The following is a 23,826-nucleotide window of genomic DNA, read 5'->3' as shown; positions in this document are numbered from 1 at the left end:
CCCCAATGAAGCTAGATAGGAAATAGGACTCAGTTCAGTTAAGTTAAGGTTCAGTCTCTCCATATAAGGTTTAAGTTCTTCAAATTTGATTTGAAACTCCTCCACACTGCCTTCATGTTGTAATGAGTTAAACGTCTCAACTATGTCCTCTATCAAATTATCCCCAAACCTATCATACAGGGCTTTCTCAAATTCCTCCCATTCTGTCACTCCTTTTTCCTTACCCCAATTTTGAAACCACATCTCTGTTTTTCTAGATAAAAATAGAGAAGCTAAATCAACCTTCTTACTATCACCTACCTCATAAATATGGAAATACCTCCTACATTTAATAACCCAAGTCCTAGGATCATCTCCCTCAAACATAGAAAGATTTACTTTGGGCAATAATTTTCTCCAATAAGAAGATGTTTGAGTTGTGTCATTACTATTAATATCACTGTATCCCTTAGGAGTTGGTAAAATTCCCCTGGATGATTCGACCCTAGAGTTAGATTTCTTACCTCAATGTAAATTTTGGACTATCTATGTGAGGTTGGTGAGGATCGTTTGATTTTCAACAAATGCCTTTTGCATTTCATTCCTCATGTTTTGTTGTTCAAATTGCAACTCTTCATACAGCGACTCAGATTTTTGTTAGTCCTTCGTTAGTGCTAATTGCTCCAGTCTCATATCTTCGAACTGTCGAAGGTTCTCTCGCTAAATTGCCTTCAATCATTGGAGCCTAGTGTCATTAACCTCTTTCAAACTGTTTTTTATCAAATTTAATTGATCCTCCAAACCTTGCATCACCAACTCTTCTATCGAAGTGGCCTTAGTGTTCCTCATGTTTTTACTCATCTGTAGAGTCGAAGCCCAAGGTTCGTTTTGCTTTAATACCAAATTGTTATGACTGAAACCAGTCCTGGGAAATTAAGAGAAAAAGAAAGTAGAAGGGAAGAGAAAGAGAAGGGAAAGAAAAATTGAGAGAAGTCTAGAGAGTTTTTGTATTAATTCATTGATAATCCCTCATTACATTTATTGTGAATATATGGTGGTTTGTTAGTGACCATCTCTAACCAACTACAGCTAGCAATGCCTAAGGGTCTAAAGAAGTATAACAAACTCTTTTAGAAATTATGAAAACATAGCAGCCCAAAAAGCATAACTAATTTGTCTTTACCGCCTTTCCCTTCCTTTTATACGTAACACATTTAAATAACATTAAGATCTAGGTATGAAATATTTGGGGTTTCAATTAATAGGTGGGCATTCATATCTGTTTATGGAAAATGGAGTACAAGAGCATAGCTTATCCCAATTAACAACAAACTAAATATCTTCCTTCTAACCATTGTTCACCAATAGCAAAGACTAGAAAGAACAGTAGACATTTGAGGACAGTTAAATTTATCTGTTTGCAATCAGAAAACCATTTTCAAAAACTAGGATATAATTCATATTTTTAAAATCTAGAAATGATTTTGATAGTTCAAAAACTATTTTCGGATAGAAGGATCAAAGAGATTTGTAATAGAGATTGTTACTGAAAACTTAGTAAACATCACCAGATTAGAAAAAAGTAATTTCAATAAATTTAGACCCCAAAAAAAAAAAAGGCAAATTAAAAGTTCAATCCACGATGTCTAGAGAAAAGTAAATCAATAAATTAAGTCAACAATGTATCTGTAACCAAATACAAGACATAAAAACAGGGAGAGAGAGAGTTCCAAACTTCCAAATCATGGTTCATTGAATACAAAAATCAACAAGATTTTTAGGATCTAGAGTATTAAACACCTCAAATGTGAAAAACTTCCAAATCATGGTTTCATTGAATACAAAAATCAACAGGATTTTCAGGATCTAGAGTATTGAACACCTCAAATGTGAAAGGTCTCACTTCAACACTGTTTGATGGCTTTGAAGGTCTTGTGAGCGGGATCACATCTGTAGTAGCACTTCCTCTACTGTTGTAAAATGTCTCCATGTTTCAGATTCCACATGTTAGAATCTCCAACTGCTTAAGTCTTGATTTTTGTGCATGGATTGAGCACATCAAGGAAGTCTTCTGCTTCTTCGAGTTGCATCCAAAATGGTCACAAGTACCAATCACTATGTCAAATCATTTTCAGTACACTAGCTAAAACAAATCTGTTTATGGATTATATGACAAATAATACAGATAATAAGAGTAACAAATAAGTTCACATCAATGCAAAAATACTACGAGGTTGTAGAGTTTATAACAACAAAAATAACAAAATAAAAAGTTTCGATTATCAGTTTATTAAGTGTACCTTCTTCTCCATGATTAATTACTCAAATCCCATCAATCTAAGGTTAACTAATTCATTTGCTTCAGGTAGCCAGGTAAGCTTCAACTTTGTGGTCTTGATGGATCCTTCAAATGCAGAATACCTGTTAATTGTGTAATTTTCCCATTTTGACCTGTACTTATTTACTTCACTATGGCATTCCTCCAATCCATAAGGTAAATTTCTCATTTACTGAGATGGATATGGCATCAGCTTTGTCTATCCATATCTTATTTGTGTATGTTGTAGCTTTCTCTCCAACACCTTCATATTTCTTATGCCATGGAATGATACAAATAAATGGTTCATCAAGAACATTGTTAAGGGCCAAATCTAGGACACACAGGATCAATAATCTTTGTATTTATAGTCCAAAGTTTGTCCCATTCCATGAGATTTGGATTTTTTAAGCCTCTTAAAAAAGAGAAGGACAAAGAAGTTAATGTTCGTATTAAACAAACTATAATCATCTATGAGCATTACATTAAAGTATAACATAAAGTTTTACCCGTTCAAGTATAATTGTATCAACGCCTCAACTTTCAGACCCCTTCACATAATTTTTGAACAATTAGAAAACAAGGATCATACCACCCATCAACCTTTCCATTTTGAACAAACCACAAAAGTTTACGCTTGCTGAGAAGTGTATAAACCATATTCAACTAGCTAAACTCATAACTGTGAACTTCTTTACTCCCATATCCTCTTGAATTCTGATAAACCACCCATTAGTAAGGTCTATAAGTTGAAAGGCAAGAATAGGCGTTAAGGGTAAGGAGTGTGAAGAGGCAGTGAGTATGGAGAGTGTGAGTGAGTTTGTTAAAAGAATATACATGTGGCTGATATTTAGAGGATGGTTTTCATGTCAGTGAGTATAGAATAATTAGTATATAGTAAAGAGAGAGAGAGAGAGGTGATTATCAAGTAAATTCTTCACAGGTCATTAAGGGAGGCTCCCCACTCCTCAAATTGTTGGGAATCTATCTATTTGAGTATTTTGCTTCTTCAATTGTTATTTCAATCCTTTATTAATACTAATACAATTCTTATCAGAGTGTGTTTTGCCTTTTGTTGTTCTTGTGTGTATTCTGATTGATTTTTTGGTTCTATTTTATAGGAGGCTCCATCAAATTGGTTTTAGAGCTTGGCTGGGGAATGGTAAAATCTAAGATGGAGAACAGAATGGATAATGTGGAGAAAGAAATGAAATCGGTGAAGGAGGACATGAGTTTAATGAAGACCGATTTGGGTAGCATTAAGGAGTATTTGACGAAGATGCGAGAGTTAATGCGGATGAGGGAAGATAGGGATGAAAAACGATATCGAGAGATGGAGAAGTCCTCATCGTCCTTGGAGAATCACAATTCCAGAGTCGACCGAGAACAGGGGTGAGAAAATAAAGGAGATACCGGAAAAGAGGATAAGAAATTCAGGAAGCTTGAGCTTCCAATTTTCAATGGAAAGGATCCATTTGGGTGGACATTTTAGGTAGATAGTTATTTTTCCATTAATCGGTATGAAGCGTCGAAGATGGTAGAAGCTGCCGTCGTGTGTATGAAGGGAAGAGCATTGAATTGGTACCAATGAGAAGAATCGCGAGAACCATTCAGGTCGTGGAAGGATTTAAGGCAGCTTTAATCTCCAGATTTCGACCGTCATTCCAAGGTTCTATGCATGAAACTCTAGTGGCACTGAAGCAAACATCAACGGTGACTGAGTATAGGGAAGAATTTGAAGCTCATACGACGTCGTTGAAAGAGTTGGGTGAGGAAATGTTAATGGGAGTTTTTGTCAATGGGCTTACGAAAGAGATTAGAGTTGAGTTGCGATTGATGAGGCCCAATTCACTTCAAGAGGTTATTGAGCAGGCCCATAGGGTGGAGGAAAAAAAATTGGGTTCTAGAAAAATGTTAGCCCAAGGTATAAGAGAGCCTTATTTTAGAGTATCCAGCAGCCCAGATTTAACTCGACTTGTTTGGTAGCCCAACTCATCAAAAAACCCAGAATCCTTCCACTCTACGTTAGGGAGGGGCATAAAACCCAACCCCACAGTGAACTGCCTCGACTCGGCCCAAATGGGGCGGAGTTTACCCAAATCTTCAAGATTTAGACCGAGGCCAGGCCCAAAATTAGTCTTGGAATTCAAGGACAGGTCGGGGCAGGGACCTGCCCCGGCCTGGCCCCATTTTGTCCCCGCCTCAAAATCCCCAGCCCAACATATATATATATATATATATAATATGTTAATGCTATGAAACAAAAGTTATACATTGTACATTATGGTATATAAATATAATCTATATAACATATATATGTTATATATTATACATAATATGATATTATCTATAATCATATGTTAATACATAATATATATGTTATATATGTATAATAGATAATCTGGTACTTTGATTGATTATAATAAATCAAAAATCATTACAATTTTTTTTTTTTTTTTTTTTTTTTTTTTTGTCCCTCATTGATCATTATTTCAATTCTATTGTCTAATTGCCTTGTTATATTAGAATAGCCATTTATTGAGAATTTATATAATATATATGGTAGTTTTTATTTAGAATTTACTATAATACTTATATATATTATATATATATATATATATATATATATATATATTATATATATATATATATATATATATATATATATATAGATATATATATATATATATATATATATATGTATGTATGTATGTATGTATGTATGTATGTATGTATTATTTAGAATATTAATGAGACGTTATAATATATATCGTAATCTTTATATAGAATTTATTATAATACAATATACATTATACATTATACAAAATATGTTATAAAACAAAAATTATACATTATACATTTTTTATTATATTGTTAATATATAATATATTTATAAATATGTATAATGTATCATAATTATCATTTTGATATTTGAATTCATTATAATCATTAACCAAGGGTGGATCCAATACTTGTTGAGGGTGGGCATCTTAACAAAAAAAATACTAATATGTACAATTTCTAGATTTTGGCCTACCCTAACAGAAATATTAATGGTCAAAAATATTAATGTATAATTAGTTTTTATTTTGGTCTATCCTAACAGAAATTTCTGGATCCGCTATTGATTATGATAAATTCATAAATCATTATAATTTTTTTTTAATCATTATAAATAAAGTCTTTGTGGACCTTGTCGTTCATTTAAATTAAATGATTTAATCATTATTTCAAATTTTCAATTCCATATTTCCATTACGTAATTACCATTTGTCCTTGTTATGTTTTCATAATAACAGTTTTGCCCTTCATTTATAAACACAAATTATGCCCAAATGCACAACTCAACTCAACTCACAATGGAATAATGGATTCAAAGTTTGAAAGTTGAAACCCTAAATCCCTTAACTAGTTAAAACGCTGTCGCCTGGTCCGCCTCTTCATCGTCAAGCCTTCATCGGAATATCATCGCCTCTTTGCCAATTCTGGCCTCTACATTTCATCGGTGGTTCTTCGCCTCTTCTTTCTCCATGCCCTTTGCATCAAGATTCAAGAAAAAGAGGTTTGTTTTCCTTTAAAGTTTCGGGCTTTCATCAGTTGTGGTTCGTATGAGTGAAGATTTTATGTGCCATTTAGATTGATTGAGTGAGTTATGCACCATAGTTATGCTTGAAGATTTTATGTGGGGTTTAAGGGTTTAGATTGGTTCGTGTGATTGAAAATTTTATGTGCTTGAAGATTTTGTATTTGCAGTTTATGTTTGCATCTATTGTGTAGTGTACAAAGTGCAAACTGCACTATAGTTCGCACAAGCAAACTGTAGTGTAGTTTATGTTTGCACTTGCTGTGCAGTTTGCTTGTGAAAACAGCAAACAACGCTGCAAATTGCCAAGCAAATTGCACTGCAGATTGCACAAGCAAATGTAGTTTGCTTTTGCATTTGCTGTGTAGTTTGCATGTGCAAACTGCAAACTGCACTACACATCAAAGGTAATCAAAAAGAAATTTTTGCTTCTTCTACATTAAAAATTAAAAAACCTATAAACATATGCTAGTTGTTAATGTTTATTATTATTACTATGTTAGGCCCAGGGCTAGGATATGGTTCATTAGTTTATGATGATAGTGATGCAGACAATTAGGTATTATAGATTTGTATTTTGTAATATATTCTTTTTCTTTCCTCTTCTTTATTCATTTGTATGATAGTTAAAAATTGTGTACATGTTACTTAAGTATCATCTAATTTATATTTTTCACTTGTTCAGGAGGAAATCGAAGTGGTATAATTTTGATGATATGGATACTTTTGGTGAAAAGTTTTGGATTTCATAAGTGACAGGTTTAGTTCTCCATATTTTAATTGTATGGAATTTAATATGGTTTAGATTTTTTTTAGGTTTGTAATAATCTAAAATTTGTCTGCACGTTATTTGTGGGCTGGACATGGAAATGGAATATTAGGTTCTGTCTACTATGGTTTAGCCATCTAGGTGTTACTCTTGAATGTTGAATCTTGATAGTGTGATGTATTGATTCTACTTATGTAGATTGTGGGGGTCTTTTTAGCAGCTAATGTTTTGAATATTTTGATTATAAATATGTCATATATTGTAATATATTATCAATTTAGTATGATAGTCTTTATGTTTAATATTTACATTATAGATTTAATTTCTTTTTAGATGGTACATTGTAATTTGGAGAAAATGGTAATAAGGCAAGTTCAAGGAGAGAATAAACATAAAACCCCCAAACGGGGAATTCGGGGAATCCCCGAATTTCCCCGTCTGGGAATTGGGCTTCATTCGGGGATTCCTCGAATTCCTTGAATAGGCTACGGGCCGAGAACGGGGAATCCCCTTGAGCTTTCGAGCCGAGGTTGGAGACAGGGGTCCCAACCCCGACCCGTGCTCGTGCCCATCCCTACTTTATATCGACTCAACCACTAGAAAGAAGAGATAGAATGCCAGAGACAGGGGCTTCGAGCTTTAGTTGAGAAAATTTATGGCATCTTTTAGAGGCCAATATCTAGTATAAGAGGGGAAAGGGACTTTGTTTTCGATGTGATGAAAATTTGGTCTCAGTCATCGTTGTAAAAGCAAGTAATTACAAATTCTTTAGGCGTGGGAAGATGACAACTCTGAGAAAGGTGAACCCAACCTGACGGCAATGAGATACCCAACTTGGAAGGTAATGCTTTGGCCCTATCTATGAATTCTATTGTGGGTATAACTTTTGACAAAACCGTGAAGGTTAGGGGGGAATCGGGAACACTGATATGGTGGTGCTGGTTGCAAGTGGGGCCTTCCATAATTTTATTTCCCATGATTTGGTGCATAGGTTGGGAATTCCAGTTGAAAAAGGTAAGTTGTTTGGTGTAATGATTGGCAATGGGGTCATAGTGAAAGGTGAAAGGGTGTGTAAGAGGGTTCAATTGGAGGTACAAAGGGTCAAAATTGTGCAAGATTTTTTCCCTTTTGAGTTAGGAGGTATTGATGTTGTGTTGGTTGTTACATGGTTGAGTTCATTAGGTGATGTGTGTGCCAATTGGAAGAAGTTGACAATGAAGTTTGAGGTGGATGGTGCAAGAGTTAGCCTACAGGGAGATCCCTCTTTGGTGAAGACAATGGTTTCCCTTAAATCCATGTTACAGTCAATTAATAACACCGAGGGAGGATACTTGGTGGTACCAAAAGGAAAAGATATAGATCCTAGAGTTACAACAATTTTGGATCACTATACCTACCTATTCGATCAGCCATCCAAACTACCCCCACAACGTCCTCAAGACCATGCCATAACCCTTAAAGAGATAGCCCAACCCCCCAACATTAGACCCTATAAGTACCCCTATTTCCAAAAAAATGAAATTGAAAAGTTGGTGGAAGAGATGTTAACATCAATAATTATCCAGCCTAGTACTAGCCCGTTCACTAGCCTAGTGTTGTTAGTTAAGAAAAAATATGGAAGTTGGAGGTTTTGTGTAGACTATAGGCCCCTAAATGAAGTAACCATCCTTGGCAAATTTCCCAACCCCACCATCGAAGAGTTGTTGGATGAATTCGCAAGGGCAACCATATTCTCTAAGTTGGATCTTAGACCGAGGTACCACCAAATTAGAGTCAATGAGGGTCACATTCCCAAAACAACATTACGAAATGATGAAGGGCACTATGAGTTCCTCATCATGCCTTTTGGCTTGACTAATGCCCTTTTCACATTTCACTCACTAATGAACACCATCTTTAAGCCAGTCATGCAGAAATTTGTGTTGGTTTTTTTTTTTTTTTTTTTTTTTAAATGATATTCTCATCCACAACCCTGATTTAGAGTCCCACTTAACACACCTCCGATAGGCCCTTCGGATTTTGGAGGAGAACAACTTGGTAGTAAATAAGAAGAAATATTTATTTGGGCAGCAAAAACTAGAGTACTTGGGCCACTTAATCTCGGCTAAGGGTGTAAAGGTCAACTCCCAGAAAATTGCAGCTATGGTTTCTTGGTCAATTCCAACAAGGGTGAAACGTTTACGTGGATTTTTGGGGCTTACGAGGTACTACCAAAGGTTTGGTATGGGAGTATAGCCCAACCTCTCACTGTGTTGCTCAAGAAAGACTCCTTTAGTTGGAGTGGTAGGGCACAACATGCCTTTGAAAAGTTTAAGGAGGCTATGACCTCTATTCTAGTTTTGGCAGCCCCTAATTTCGAGATTCCTTTTGAGTGCAAACAGATGCGTCGGGCCAAGGCATGGGGGCAATTTTAGTCCAACAATCATGCCCGATAGCTTACTTGAGTAAGGCATTTTCACGCATTTTCACCCCAAGCTAAACAAAAATCAGATTATGAGAGAGAGTTAATGGTCGTCATCTTTGTGGTGCACAAATGGAGTCCTTACTTGTTAGGAAGGAAGTTCATTATCAAAATTGATTAGAGAAGTCTACAATTCCTCAAGGATCAATGGATTAAGACTCTAGAGCAGCAAAAATGGTTGTCCAAGCTGATGGGTTTTTTGTTTGACATCCATTATTGATCAGGAATCACCAATAAGGTGGCTAATGCCTTATCAAGAAGGGAGGAGGGACTAGAACTAAATTCTCTATTAGTTATCCAGTTCGTAGAATTTGAGGACTTGACTAATGGAGCTTAATAAGATCCCAAGCTTCAACACATTATTCAGGACCTAATGTGGATCCAAATAGCCGACCCAATTAAAGCTCTGCCATGGCTGTTTATTGTACAGGAGCAGGTTATTTTTGCCTAAAAGCTTACTATTTATTCCTAAATTACTGATTGAGTTTCATTCTAGTCCAGCAGAAGGTCACTCCAAATTCTTTCGGACATACAAAAGGGTGGCAAACATGACTTATTGGATAGGTATGAAGCATTATGTTCAGAATTTTGTGAAAACTTGTTCCATATGTCAAGTCAACAAGCATTCAACTCTGAAACCTGTGGGGCTACTTCAACCTCCTCCCATTCCATCTCAAGTGTTCGATGATTTGATGATGGACTTCATTGGCGGCCTTTCAAGGGCTAAGGGGTTTGATAGCATTTTGGTGGTAATGGATAGACTCACCAAGTACAACCATTTCCTTCTCCTATCCCACCCTTACAATGCCAAGGAAGTGGCCTTGGTTTTTACGAAGGAGATTGTGAAAATTTATGGCTTTCCTCTATAATTTCTGACCGAGACAAACTTTTTATGAGCCAATTTTGGTAAGAGATTTTCAAAGTTTTTGAAACAGCTTTGAAATTTAGCTCTGCATACCACCCCTAAACGGATAGCCAATCCGAAGTGGTGAATAGATGGTTGAAAGCATATATGTACTGTTTTTGCAATTTACAACCACGTCAGTGGCCAAATTGGTTGTCTTGGGCTGAGTTTTGGTACAACACGACATATCATCGTTCGACCAAGATGACCCCCTTCAAGGCTTTACATGATCGTGACCCACTGATCCTCCTTAAGCTCAGCAATTGCCCTCTCCATTGGAGGATGTGAACCACCAGATTATTGAACGCAATGCCATCATCCAAGAACTCAAACATAACCTGAAAGTTGCACAAGTCCACATGAAAGAACATGCAGACCACCACCAATGGGATATCCAATTTTCTCCAAGTAATCATGTTTACCTTAAGTTCCAACCCTACAAATTTAAGTCTTTGGCCAAGAACTTGAATAAAAAACTTAGTCCAAGGTTTTATAGGCCCTTTCCAATGCTGAAAAAAATCAATCAGCTGGCCTACAAGCTGGAACTACCCCTTACAACCTGTATTAATCCCGTTTTTCACGTTTCACAACTGAGGTGCAACCTGCAAGTTCAATGCCCATTGAACCTCTACCTTTTTTTCTCATGGAAGACCTAGAACTCCAGGTTCAACCAGTCGAGGCCCTAGCTATGCAGACCCTTCTTGATGGTTCCAAGGAGGTCTTCATCAGTTGGCAAGATCTACCCTCATTTGACGTTACGTGGGAACCTTTTGAGGTCATCAACACCCAATTTCCTCACTTCCACCTTGAGGACAAGGTGGCTCTTCAAAGGGGGTGTAGATTTCAGTACAGAATTGAAAATAAAATGTAAAACAGAAAAGTATTTGAGAGAGAAGAAGCTCGAGCTGAAGAAAAAAGTAACTATTATTAACTAAATAACTGACTTACAAAACAAAACACTCTGTTCTTATATAGCAGCTACAAAGTCTACAAAACACCACCATTTAATCACAACTTTTGAACTTTACAAAACAGTCCTACTAACACTAACACTAACACTATTTTTAACCTTTACAACAACACCCTTCTCATTCACTCTTATACTCAATATTCTCCATTAAACTAAAGTACTTAACAATGACAAAATACTTCCTTATACTAACATTCCACCTTAAACCAAACATTCGTCAGCTATTTTCATCTTCATCTATTTTCATTTTTCTAGATTTTTAGAATCCTCAACACTTTATTGTACTTCACTTCAACTAACAAAGCTCCTAAAACTGCTTCAATTCTTAGTTGCTTAGCAACTTTACTGCTACCTTCATCATAATGTCCAATTGCTAACCAACTTTACACACATTTGTCAATATTCGGCAAATTTCCAATTACTCAGCAGGTCAACTACAAATCAACAATATGTAATACTGAGAAGTAAACTAGGACTTGTCTTGCTCACAACATTTATGCATAACAGACCTGCAAACAACTAAATGTAGCATTGATCAGTAAATCATGCTTGCAATAACCAGGAGTATAGCAATAATAAACTACTCATTTTGGGCATTATTAACACACTCAACACCCTCATTAGTGGGAAGTTCATATGTAACATTTAGCTTCTCTTGTAACATAGTAAATCTAGAACTAGGAAGAGCCTTGGTTAAGACATCTGCAACTTGATATTCAGAAGCAATATATTGTTCATGTAACAACTTTTTGGTAACTAATTCCCAAACAAAGTGCACATCAATCTCAATGTGCTTTGTTCGGGCATGGAACACATGATTGGAAGAGAGTGCTCCAGCACTCATGTTATCACACCGAATAATTGGAGTGTGACTAATATGAATGCCCAATTTTGTGAACAAATTTTGAATTCATACCAGCTCAATGGTAGCTTGATTGAGTGATCTATACTCAGCTTTTATGGAAGACAATGATACTACCTTTTGTTTTTTAGAAGACCACTAAACCAAATTACCACCAAGGAACACATTGTAACCACTGGTTGATCTCCTAACTGTTTCATCTCCAGCCCAATTAGTGTCGACAAAAGCTTCTAAGGTAAAAGGCTGCTTCTTGGTAAAAAGAATACCATGTTGTAGAGTGCCTTTAACATACCTTAGGACCATTGTACAGGCTGCCTAGTGAACCTCAGTAGGCTACTGTAAGAATTGATTAAACTTGTTCACGGCAAAGGCTAAATCTAGTCTAGACAAGGTTGAGTACTGTAGGCCACCAATGATGCTTCTGTAGAGAGTAGGCTGATAAAAAACTTTATTACCTTCTTTCCCAAGCTTGAGTCCAATAGCCATAGGAGTAGAGCATGGTTTAGACTCTACCATTCCCGTTTTTATTAGAAGATCCTGAGTATATTTGGTCTAAGTCAGAAGTAGACCAGTAGCATTTTGTTTAACTTCAAATCCTATAAAGTATTTCACTACCCCAAGAGCTTTAAGAGCAAATTTACTATCCAAATCAGCAACGAAAGTAGAAATGAGTTTAGCATTATTTCCTGTCAAAAGGATATCATTTACATAAACTAATAGATACATTAGTGTAGATTCTTTTCTATATAAAAAAAAAAATCACATTTGAAACTGAATTCTCAAAACACCAATCAATAAATGTAGATTTCAGTTTATGAAACCAAGCTCTAGAAGCTTGTTTGAGTCTATACAAAGCTTTATTTAATCGAAAAACCTGCTGAGGATTTTTCTTATTTACTGCAAAACCAGAGTAGCTTTCAAGGGGTAACATAAACACTTTCTCTATCAAGTCTCCATTCAAGAAAGCGTTATTAACATCCAACTGCTAAATGGTCTAATTTCAATGCACTGCTAAGGACAACATAACTCTGATTGTTACTACTTTGACTACCGGTGAGAAAGTATCAAAATAATCTACACCAGGAGTCTATTGGAAGCCTTTGGCAATAACCTAGCTCTGTACTTCTGAATGAGTACCATCTGAATTCAATTTGGTTTTAAAAACTCATTTGCAACCTACCACATTAATTCCTTCTTCGTAGGGAATAAGTTCCCATGTATTATTCTTCAATAAAGCCTGATTTTAAGGGTCCATAGCTTGCTTCCACTCAAGACTAAGTAGGGCTTCTATGATAGATTTAGGTTCTGGAAGAATGACAGTGTTAGTCACAGCAACTTGATAGGCAGTAAAATCAAGGTTTGGCCTAGAACTACCAATCTTAGACCCAGTGAGCATGGGATGAGTATTCAGTGTTGAATTAGAAGTACAAGGTAGTACAACTTCTAATTGAATACCAGGGAAAGTTCTATGTGAAGATGCTGATTGATGATGTGTATCAAACAGAGATGACAAACTACAATTAGATTGTTCTTTTCTTGAGGACTTAGAAGAATCTAACACAGCTGGTGAAACAACATTTGTAGGCGAAACACCATGTGAGACATCATGTCTTGGAGATTTTAAATCAAAATTAGTAATTAGTAATGTCTTTGGGGAATCAACAGGCCATGGATGTTCTGGAACAAAATCAAAAGGGTTGTTAATGTTGAGAATGTAGAGGCTAGTTGTGGTAAAGTCCAAGGGGTAGCAGATGTATTCATAGAAGGGTCATTTTGTGAGGTAAAGTCAATAGATGTAGGGAAGGTAAAACCAGTTTTAAAGGGAAATTTTGCCTCATTAAACCTAACTTGCCTAATAATGTAAATTCTGCCTATAGAAGCAAGACAGATGTACCCCTTATGGGAAAGACTATAGCCAAGGAAAGCACATTTTTCAGTGTGATAAGTAAGTTTATGTTTGTTGTAAGGTCTTAGGTAGAGGTAGCAGCTACATCCAAAGAATTTCAAATTAGAGTAATCAGGTTCTTGATTAAACAATGTGAAGTAAGGTGAGTGCAAACTCAAGGACTGAAGTAGGTAGTCTATTGAACAAATAAGTTGTTGTACTAAAGACTACCCACTAATGTTTTAAAGGCATATGAGCATGAGCCAAGAGGGACAATCCAAACTCTATAATGGACCTATGTTTTTTTTCTCAACCCTCCCATTTTGTTGGTGCAAATAGGGACATGAATACCTAAACATAACTCCATTATACTGTAGATAACCAGTAAAAGTCATATATTCTCCTCCTCAATCGATTTGTAGACATTTCAATTTATATCCTAACTGTTTTTCTACAAAGCAATGGAACTGGACAAATGTTGAATAAGCCTCGAATTTAAGTTTCGATGGGTAGATCCAAGCAAATCTACTAAAATCATCCACAAAAATGATATCATATCTAAAACCTTCCCTATAATTAACTAGAGCTGGACCCCACAGATCTGAATACACCAGCTCTAAAAAGACTTTGGCACTAGAAATAGAAGCGGGAAATTGATATTGTTGCAGTTTACCATATTGACATGTTTCACAAAATAAATTTTTATTTCCAATCAAGGAATGTTTTACATTCATTCTGTTCAAAACAACATTAAGAGTTCTAACATTTGGGTGTCCTAATCTTGAATGCCATAGCATGAACAAATCTGCATTTGCAGCTTTATTTAAATTCCTAGAAAAGTGACAATCAATAGAAAAACCAGTAGTAGCAACTTCTGTGGCAGGAGAAGTAGATTTTTCTAATGACAATAGTGTAGTAGAGGGACAAAAGATAGAATCTAAGGGTGAGTTACCAGTGTGTGTGAATTCAAGCTAATAGAATCCATCCTTAACCGTGCCTTGAAGCAGAACATCTCTAATGTGTTTGTCCTTTACCAAGCAATGACTGGAATGAAACTCCACAATCACAGTATTGTCCTTAGTAATTTGTGAAATACTAAGCAAATTCTTTGCAATTCTAGGAACACATAATACATCCCTAAGATGAATAAGTCTATTTGCATCATAAGAGTGTATTAGCATCATACCTTAATGAGTGATGGGAATGGATTCCCCATTACCAACCTGTACTTTAGAGTCTGCTAGATGAGCAGATTTGAGCACCATATTTGATCCATCAGTTGTCATATGATTTGAGGCCCCAGAGCCCAATACCAAGACTGATCCTAAAGAGTTTGAGGTGTGGCAACAACTTGGTAACAGGCTACTAATGTAAGAGATGTGTCATTGGTAGCTCTTGATAAGTGAAAAACAGAAAAATCAACAGTGGGATTGTGTTGATAAGTAGGACCAGAATGATGTTGATGATTTACTGGAGAAGGAAAGGGTACACTTGCACTTGAGTAATGAGGGTGTTTTGGTGCTGCAAGAACAGAGTAATCATGGAAACCAATGAGGGAATTATTTGAAACAAGGAAATTGGAACTGTTTGGTGTATGGTTGGAAAAGTTATTATGACTTGGTGTATAGTGATTGGCAAACAAGGCCTAAGCAAATTCAACAGGTCTTTCAGATAACGTATTTGAAAAGGGAGCTTATGAATTCTAGGCATTGGGCTGTGTTTGAGGATTATAGGAAGAGGGAACAAAACCCTAATATTCTTGATCAAATATATGGTAACATTGTATGGCTGAGTGTCCTGGTTAGCCACACACTTGGAAAATTAACCTTGGCTTAAAATAACCCCGACCTCTACCTCTGCCTTTAATCATACTGTTATTAAACTAAAATTCTCTAGCATTGAAGGGTTGTGTATTAGGCAGGTAACCAGGTCTACTAAAGGTTGCTCCTTGATAGCTATTGTTTTCAAAATCAACATTACCAGTTGTAGAATGAACAATACCAGAAGTAGGGACACCAATGTTAGGGTTATTCTGATAAGTATAGCCAAGAGAAGGAGCTGGAAAATTTTGTACTAGCATTTTAAGACCAAGTGAACCATTAAGCAAAGGTGATGCAAATGAGTTAGCATTCTCTTGTTTTGAGGCAAAAAGAGCAGAATTAAAGTGCTCGTGGAAATGTAACACAGCATTATGTTGTCGTTCTAACCTTATTTCATGCTTGTGAATCATGAATTGAGCTTCTTGAATGCTTGCATTACTATTGTTGTAAGTCAGATTTGCGATCACTACATCATATTCTGGTCCTAAACCATCCAGAATATACAACAACAATTCCTCATCTCCAAGATTAACACAACTAGCCACTAACTCATCTCCTAGCTCTTTCATCTTTAGTACATACTCATTAACACTCAGATCACCTTTCTTAGTGGTTTGTAATAGATTTCTAAGATGTAGGGTTCTGGCTTTAGAATAGGATTGAAAATGTAACTCCAAGGTGTTCCAAATTTCATATGAACTGGTACACTTAGCAACATGTCTAAACATGGATTCAGAAATTGAAGATAAAAGCCAGCTTACTAAAAACTGATCTGTCTTTTTCCAATTAAAATACTTAGGGTTTGGTTCTTTGACTACTTCCTCAGATTCAACAGATTTTCCAACTTGAAATATAGGTGGACAGATATTCTCACCGGTAATGAAACCATCAAGTTCATGAGATGCTAGAGCTTGAAAAATCTGAGATCGCCAGTGACTGTAGTTCCTCTCCTCAAGCTTCACCAAAATCATGGGAAGTGTTGCATGCACAGCTGAATTGTTTGCATTTGCACATCCAGCTTGTTCCATTTCTGGTTTCAAAGTAAAATTGGAAGATCCAGGATTCAATTTAGCCATTGACGCTTGTCTATAGCTCTTATACCATGTAGATTTTAGTACAGAATTGAAAATAAAATGCAAAACAGAAAAGTATTTGCGAGGGAAGAAGCTCAAGCTAAAGAGCTGAAGAAAGGAGTAAGTATTATTAACTAAATAACTGACTTACAAAATAGAACACTCTATTCTTATATAACAGCTACAAAGTCTACAAAACGCCAACATTTAATCACAACTTTTGAACTTTACAAAACAAACCCTACTAACACTAACACTATTTGTAATCTTTACAAAAACACTCTTCTCATTCACTCTTATACTCAATATTCTCCCTTAAACCAAAGTACTTAACAATAACAAAATACTTCCTTATACTAACAGGGGGGGTATTGATAGACCACCCATTAGCGAGGTTTGTAAGTTGAAAGGTAAGAATAGGCATTAAGGGCAAAGAGTGTGAAGAGGCAGTGAGTGTGGAGAGTGTGAGTGAGTTTGTTAAAAGAATATACACGTGGTTGATATTTAGAGGATAGTTTTGATGTCAGTGAGTATAGAATAATTAGTATATAGTAAAGAGAGAGAGAGAGTGAGGTGATTATCAAGTTAATTCTTCATAGGTCATTAAGGGAGGCTCCCCAGCTCCTCGAATTGCTGGAAATCTATTTGTTTGAGTGTTTTGCTTCTTCAATTATTATTTCAATTCTTTATTAATACTGATACAGTTCTTATTAGAGTGTGTATTTTGCTTGCTGTTGTTCTTGTGTGTATTGCGGTTGGTTTTTTGGTTCTATTTTACAGGAGGCTCCATCGAATTCTATGATATTGAGCATTGCGGTCATGATACTCGCTAGATCAAGGTGCATGTTTTATTCCTCCTTTAGCATCAACAAAAGACATACAAAATAATATCTTTGGGTATAACTTGTACTTTGACCCAATGTGATGGTGGGAAAGTGGATTGCAACGATAATAGACTGGATCTCGAAGAGATTTGTTAGGGTCTTGCATGTGTAACTTCCCACGAAGATAGCACTGCAAACCCCTTTCAGATCCCGAAATCATTTCCTTCAAAAATTCCTCAACATTGTCACTCCTACATTTTGATCGAATCCCATCCATCCCTTCTTTCTGCATTTGCTCACGTGGTGTATCATCAACGTAAGCCTTGCCCTGTCGAATCAAATTCTCAGCCATTTCCATCAACTCTGGGAAATAACCTGAAGCATAGGTAACTTCTTCATACTTGATTCCCAATGTCTCAATGTCTTTCAAAAGATTATCAACAAATTCATTGCTTTCTTTTGGAGGTTTGTATCATCAAAACTTACAATCACCTGACCTTGGTACCTCTGGGCAAATACTGATTTAATATTGCTGCTTTTGAGTGCCCAATGTGAAGATAAACACTTGGTTCTGGTGCAAAGCACAAACGCACCTTACCAATTTCAGCATCAGGAAGATCTACTTCAAAGCTTTTCCCTTCTCAGAAACATCTGCATTCACTTATTGTTGATTGACACCTCTTTTACCAACATACATGGCTGTGACTTCATTCAAGGAGTCACTATATTCTGTGGCTACAGAGTTGAACCACCTTACCGGGTTCTGGTACTTTTTTGATTTCCTTAAACTTTCCCATCTTTGCCCAGTTCCTGCAAAGTATAAAAGAATTAAGCATCTATGAAGAGACATGATATAAAACTTTAGAAGTTAAAAAGAAAAATCTGAAACATTTACCAGCAAGAGTGGACCAGATTGCTATATCTGCTATTGACAAACAATCACCAACCACAAAGTAAGCTTCTCAAGATAGTAGTCCACGTAACTACATGCATTCTCAAGTTTACAAAGATAAACTTAAATTTGCATAACAAATACAACTAAACGTGAATTTTCATAACAAAAGATACCAGCTAAGAACCATAAATATAAAAGAAATTTACACTGTCAAACTCAAATTTTCATAACAAATACAATTCCAGGTTAGAGAGGGAGTAAAGAAACAGACTAAAGATAATTACCTCGCCAGATTCGTATGCCTTCTGCCCATACAAATTGGCTACTCAATCAATGTATCGACGAAGAACATATTTGTCATTGAATTTCAACCTAGAATCGGGAATATTTTCAAACTCATACACCAATAGGCAATACAACAAAACAGTAAAAAAATCAAGCTACTAAACAGAGTACCCCATACCAAACAAAAATTAATATAGTTCCTTCATAAATCACAATCATGAATCGGAGATTAAGCAACATATGAAGAACCAAAACAAACAGAGACATATCAAGAAGAACAAAAAAAACTACCCATTAGAGAAGTGGAAAGTAGGAGCAGAACCAGAATTCTGAGTCAGTAAAGAGACGCCGGCAAGTTACGCAACAGAAATAACCGATAGCGGAGGGCTATCGGCAGCAAACGATAGTTTAATCTCCATAATTATTAGGAACCTAGGGTTTTCCGAACAATAAAAATTCAGAAAACGCCGAGTAAGAACTGAACTATACCAACTCGAAATTCAAATCTCACCTCAAAATCCAGAGCAGAAACCGCCGAAGAGGAGATATTAAAGCTCTTAATCCCGAAGCAGAGTGAACTATCTACACTATTACGACTCCAGCAGTAAGTCGAACTCGAACGCGAAATCGAATGCGAAATAGAAATCGGAAGTGAAATCGAAATCTAAGTCGGAATCGGAATCGAATGCACAGTTTACTGAGAACAGGAGGAGGAGATCGTTGCCGGAGTTCGTGGGACGAAGATGGGTGGTTTAGGCGGGAAAGGGTTTTGAAGTAGAATATTTAATAAAGTTTTAATTTTGTTTTTTTTTTAATTTTTTTATCAAATTTTAATTTATTTTCTTAATCCGTTCCGAGGTTTAATCAAATTACAATTTTTTTCTTTTAACATTTTAGAAACAACATAAATCCCTCGGATTTATTTCATTTTCCCCTTGCTTTGGTATAATTTATTCATTTTATTCAGAAAATATTAAAATTATTTTTATGACAATCGATATTTATATATATCAAATTAATATTAAATGGGATGAAAAACATGATTAATTTTATTGATATTAAATTTGAAATTGGTAAAATAATATATCTTACCTACTATTGTCAGACTTAATTTTATATGTGACAATGTTTTAAAATTTTCACATGTAATTATACCGTATTTTAAAATTATTTATTAAAGTTTAGGCCTTATATGATGATATTATAAAGTAATTAAAAAGGCATATATAGAAATTGGTTAATAGATTATTTGAGAACTAATTTTTTTGTTTGCCAATAAGAATTTTTAAGGGTATAGTTGCATGTGTATATGTCCAATCATTTATAGATTACATAGCTTCATTGATTGGACGACGGGATACAATTTTTCAATTTTAACGATAGTTTATGGACTCAAATCAATATTTCTAATTACACAAGCAAAATACAATAGTGGAACTAAAAGTCGTGCAAATCATCACGAAAAATATGAGTTTAATTAAAAGTTTTATTATGTTATAAAAAAATAATAATAATAAAAAAAACGTTATCTAACATCTTAACCAGTAGATTAACATCATAAAAGCAAAATGATACTGAAGAACAAAATTTGCAAGAATAAGAGCCTGAACTTCCTTTTTTCATGATCTCAATGTTCTTTCGACAGTCAGCAATTATCTTCTCCTAATTAATTGAAATTTTTGAAATCGAAAATTGTATATAGGCTTAAAGGTTTTGGTGATTCTGATTTTAGTAGTAATAGATTCTGTAAATTATGTATAATATTAAGTCAAAAATTGTATTACAAAGCTATGAGATATGACATAGAACCGTATTGGACTGATATAATATTAGATCATCACCTAACTATTGGTTTAAATTTTTAAGTGGAATGACAACTTAAAATAGAACCAAATTTTTAAAGTTCGGATTTTCATATTCAACTGGATAAAAGAGAATGAAAAAAAAAAAAAAAAAAAAAATTCAATGTTCCGTGCATTAATAAAATAATACTATAAATAAAATAAAACATTTATTTATTTGCATTAGATAACCAAAAATAAAAAATAAAAAATAAATAAAAACAATGATTTCAAGTCAATTATATATAGTCACAATGCTTAATTTAAGAGTTCTTTAGTTCAATCCCAAGCTAACTCATTCTTATGGCTGGAAGTAGTAATCCCACTACATTAGGGTTAATTTTGGGATTTGGGATTGCTAGTCCAATACTCCAATCCCTTAGAAAGACACCAAAAAGGGTTGGGACAAAAATTATTTAAAATAGTCCAAACTTACTTTGTACTGTCCCCAAACACAACCTTACTTTACTTGATATTTCTATGACGATATATTTAGTAAATCTCAAATTATTAATGTATATTATCGTCAATAAATCTTGATTTCTACCATCGGTTTATAAATATTTACTACTTTCACTGCAACTCCTTTAATGATCATAACTATTGGAAGACAATAAATAAATAAAAACAATAAGCTCAATTTCAAGAACTTCTTAAAAATTTAGCTCGTTTGTTTTACTTTTTTTGCCCTATTCTACCAAAAATGCATATTTGTTTTCTTATTCTCAAAATTCAATCATATTATATTCAACTATTTTTAAACCCCCATAGGTTTGTTAATTTAACTAAACAACCCCAATAAAAAAGTTTATAAATTGACAAAAACACCTTCATCTACCCACATTTACCAAATTTTGGTCATCACCATCGGAAGGTGGTCAGAATCTGGTGTAATAGCTCACTACCGACTGGATCTGATCAGTAGTGCACTGAACTTCCCAGATCCACTATGGATCTGGTCGAAAATGCCAAATCTACAACCACGGCTAAGATATGGCCATCGTTGACAGTCAGATCTGGTTATAGATCTAATCTTTTCTAGTTAGATCTATGGTGGATCTGTCTGGAAAAGGTTATATCGGTGCACTACCAACCAAATCTAGCTGGTCATGCACCATTACGCCAAATTTCGGCCACCTTCTGACAACGATGGTAGTCGAAATCTAGCAAATGTGGATGGATGGGAGTGTTTTTGTTAATTTATAAAATTTTTATTGTTGGGGGTATTTAGCTAAATTAACAAACCTATAGGGTGTTTTGGTAATTTTTAAACCTTGGTAATTTTCAAACCCTAGCTTGTAATAATAACCTAAGTCTACTTTTTCAAAAATACTACTCCAAATAATAAAACAAACATATTCTATGCCCTTAGTCTAAAGCCTAAACACGTTGTGTGGAACAAAATTGAGAAGTTTCTAAGAACTTTATTGCCAATATGTTATTCTCTTAGAGCATCTCCAATGGTGCTCTTTATTTTAAAGAGCGTCTTTCATATAAATAAAGAGTATCTTCATTAATTTTTAAATATAAATAACACAATTTTTATTCAAATCTAATAAACTCTTTAAATTTAATGAAGATGTTCTTTATTTCTAAAAAAGAGACTTAATGGGAGAGAGAATTAATAAATAAAATGCATAAGAGCTTGTAATTTATTAATTAAAATTAAGATAGAGAGTGAAATTTGACTCTCTAAATGTGGAGAGTCAAACTCACTCTCTAATTTATATTTTAAAGATAAAGAGCATATTGGACTCTTATTTTTATGGATAGACTCTTTATAATAAAGAGTTTGAGTCATATAAAGAGTCATTTGGAGATATTCTTAGTCTCTGTATTTCATTTTTCTCCACCGTTTTTTCAATTATTTTTATTTTATCTCAGTTTGTGTCGTTATTGTAGATTTTGTTTTACAAGTATTTCATTATTGTGTTATTAGTCAACATTAAGTACATTAATGTCAATTTTTCTAACAAATTAATAATGAAATATATAAATATATAAAGTTTATCACAATGTAGGATTTGGATTTTGCTTTGTTGTTTGAATCAACCAGGCGAATGATGCTTTAGGTTAGGGGGTTTCCACTTGGAAATGTTATTAGCCACCTAATACATAATTAATTTAATGCAAGGAGAAAATACATACATTTACCTAATTCTGCCTACCGGCTGCCTACTTTTCACTAATCAAAAAGAAAATGAATTAAAATGGGGACATATAATCATTTAGACTACATCTCTGCTAAGAACAACTTTTTAGTTCTAAAAACTTAGGGTGAGTTTGTTTTGTTATTCATATCCATATTCTCAATCATATTCCCAAAATACTTGTTTGTTTTATTATTTGAGAAATACTATTCTATTTTGTTTAATTATTTTAAACCCTTTAAATTTATTAATTTAATTAAACACCCCTAGAAAAAAAGTTTAAAAATTAACAAAAACACCCGCACCCATCCATAGTTGCCAGATTCTGACAACCACCGTCAGTGGTTGCCGGAATCTGTCACAACGGCGTAAAAATGACCGGAATTGGCCGGTAATTCGCTGATCTAGCCTTTTCCGATCATATCCACACTAGATCTGGCTGGAAATGGCTAGATTTGGCCGTCAGCGACAGCCAAAGAAATGGTCGTCGTTCTGGCCTTTTATGGCTGTCAACAGCCAGATCTGGCCATAGATCTGGGATGCACGATCAGCCAAATCTGACTAGTCTGCGTCGTAACGCCATTTTTCAGTCAGATTCCAACAGTGGTAGCCGAAATCTAGCACTGTGGGTGGGTGGGGGTGTTTTTGTTATTTTACAAAAATTTTATATGTTGGGGTGTTTAGTTAAATTAGCAAACCTATGAGTTTTTTTGTTAATTTTTAAATTTTACCTCGTAACACTCACCATATTCAACTACCTAATATTATTCTCAAAATTCTATCCAAAATAACAAAACAAACGCACTCTTAGCTTTTTGCATTAAGACAGAAATGATTCTAGAGGTGAGATTTACCATTACTGCATCAAATTCAGACCATAAACATCTACGATAAACCTTGATTTCCACCATCGGTCTATAAATATTTACTACTTCCACTGCAATTTCTTTAATGATCATAACTGTATTGGAAGACAATGAACAAATAAAGATGATAAGCTCAAAATCAAGAACTTCTGAATAATTTAGATATTCTAAGCGCTTAGTCTAAACACGCTGTGTGGAACAAAATTCAGAACTGCCCAAGAGCTTTCTTGCCAATATTTTATTCTCTTTGCTCTGCATTTCTACTTTCTCCACCATTTTCTTCAATTATTTTCATCTTAGTCTGTTTCGTTGTTATAGATTTTATTTTACAAGTCTAGTCTT

At 34.8% G+C, this 23,826-nt stretch overlaps 1 pseudogene; it reads right to left on the bottom strand.

Moving 5' to 3' along the window:
• Window positions 1-1,810: 1,810 nt before the first annotated feature.
• LOC116118071 lies at window positions 1,811-23,529 on the bottom strand (annotated as a pseudogene).
• Window positions 23,530-23,826: the final 297 nt, after the last annotated feature.

The sequence above is a fragment of the Pistacia vera genome, unplaced genomic scaffold (genome assembly GCF_008641045.1).
Source record: "Pistacia vera cultivar Batoury unplaced genomic scaffold, PisVer_v2 Contig836, whole genome shotgun sequence".
Taxonomy (NCBI): domain Eukaryota; kingdom Viridiplantae; phylum Streptophyta; class Magnoliopsida; order Sapindales; family Anacardiaceae; genus Pistacia; species Pistacia vera.
The sequence above is the reverse complement of the archived record's forward strand: the minus strand, read 5'-3'. Positions and strand labels throughout refer to the sequence as shown.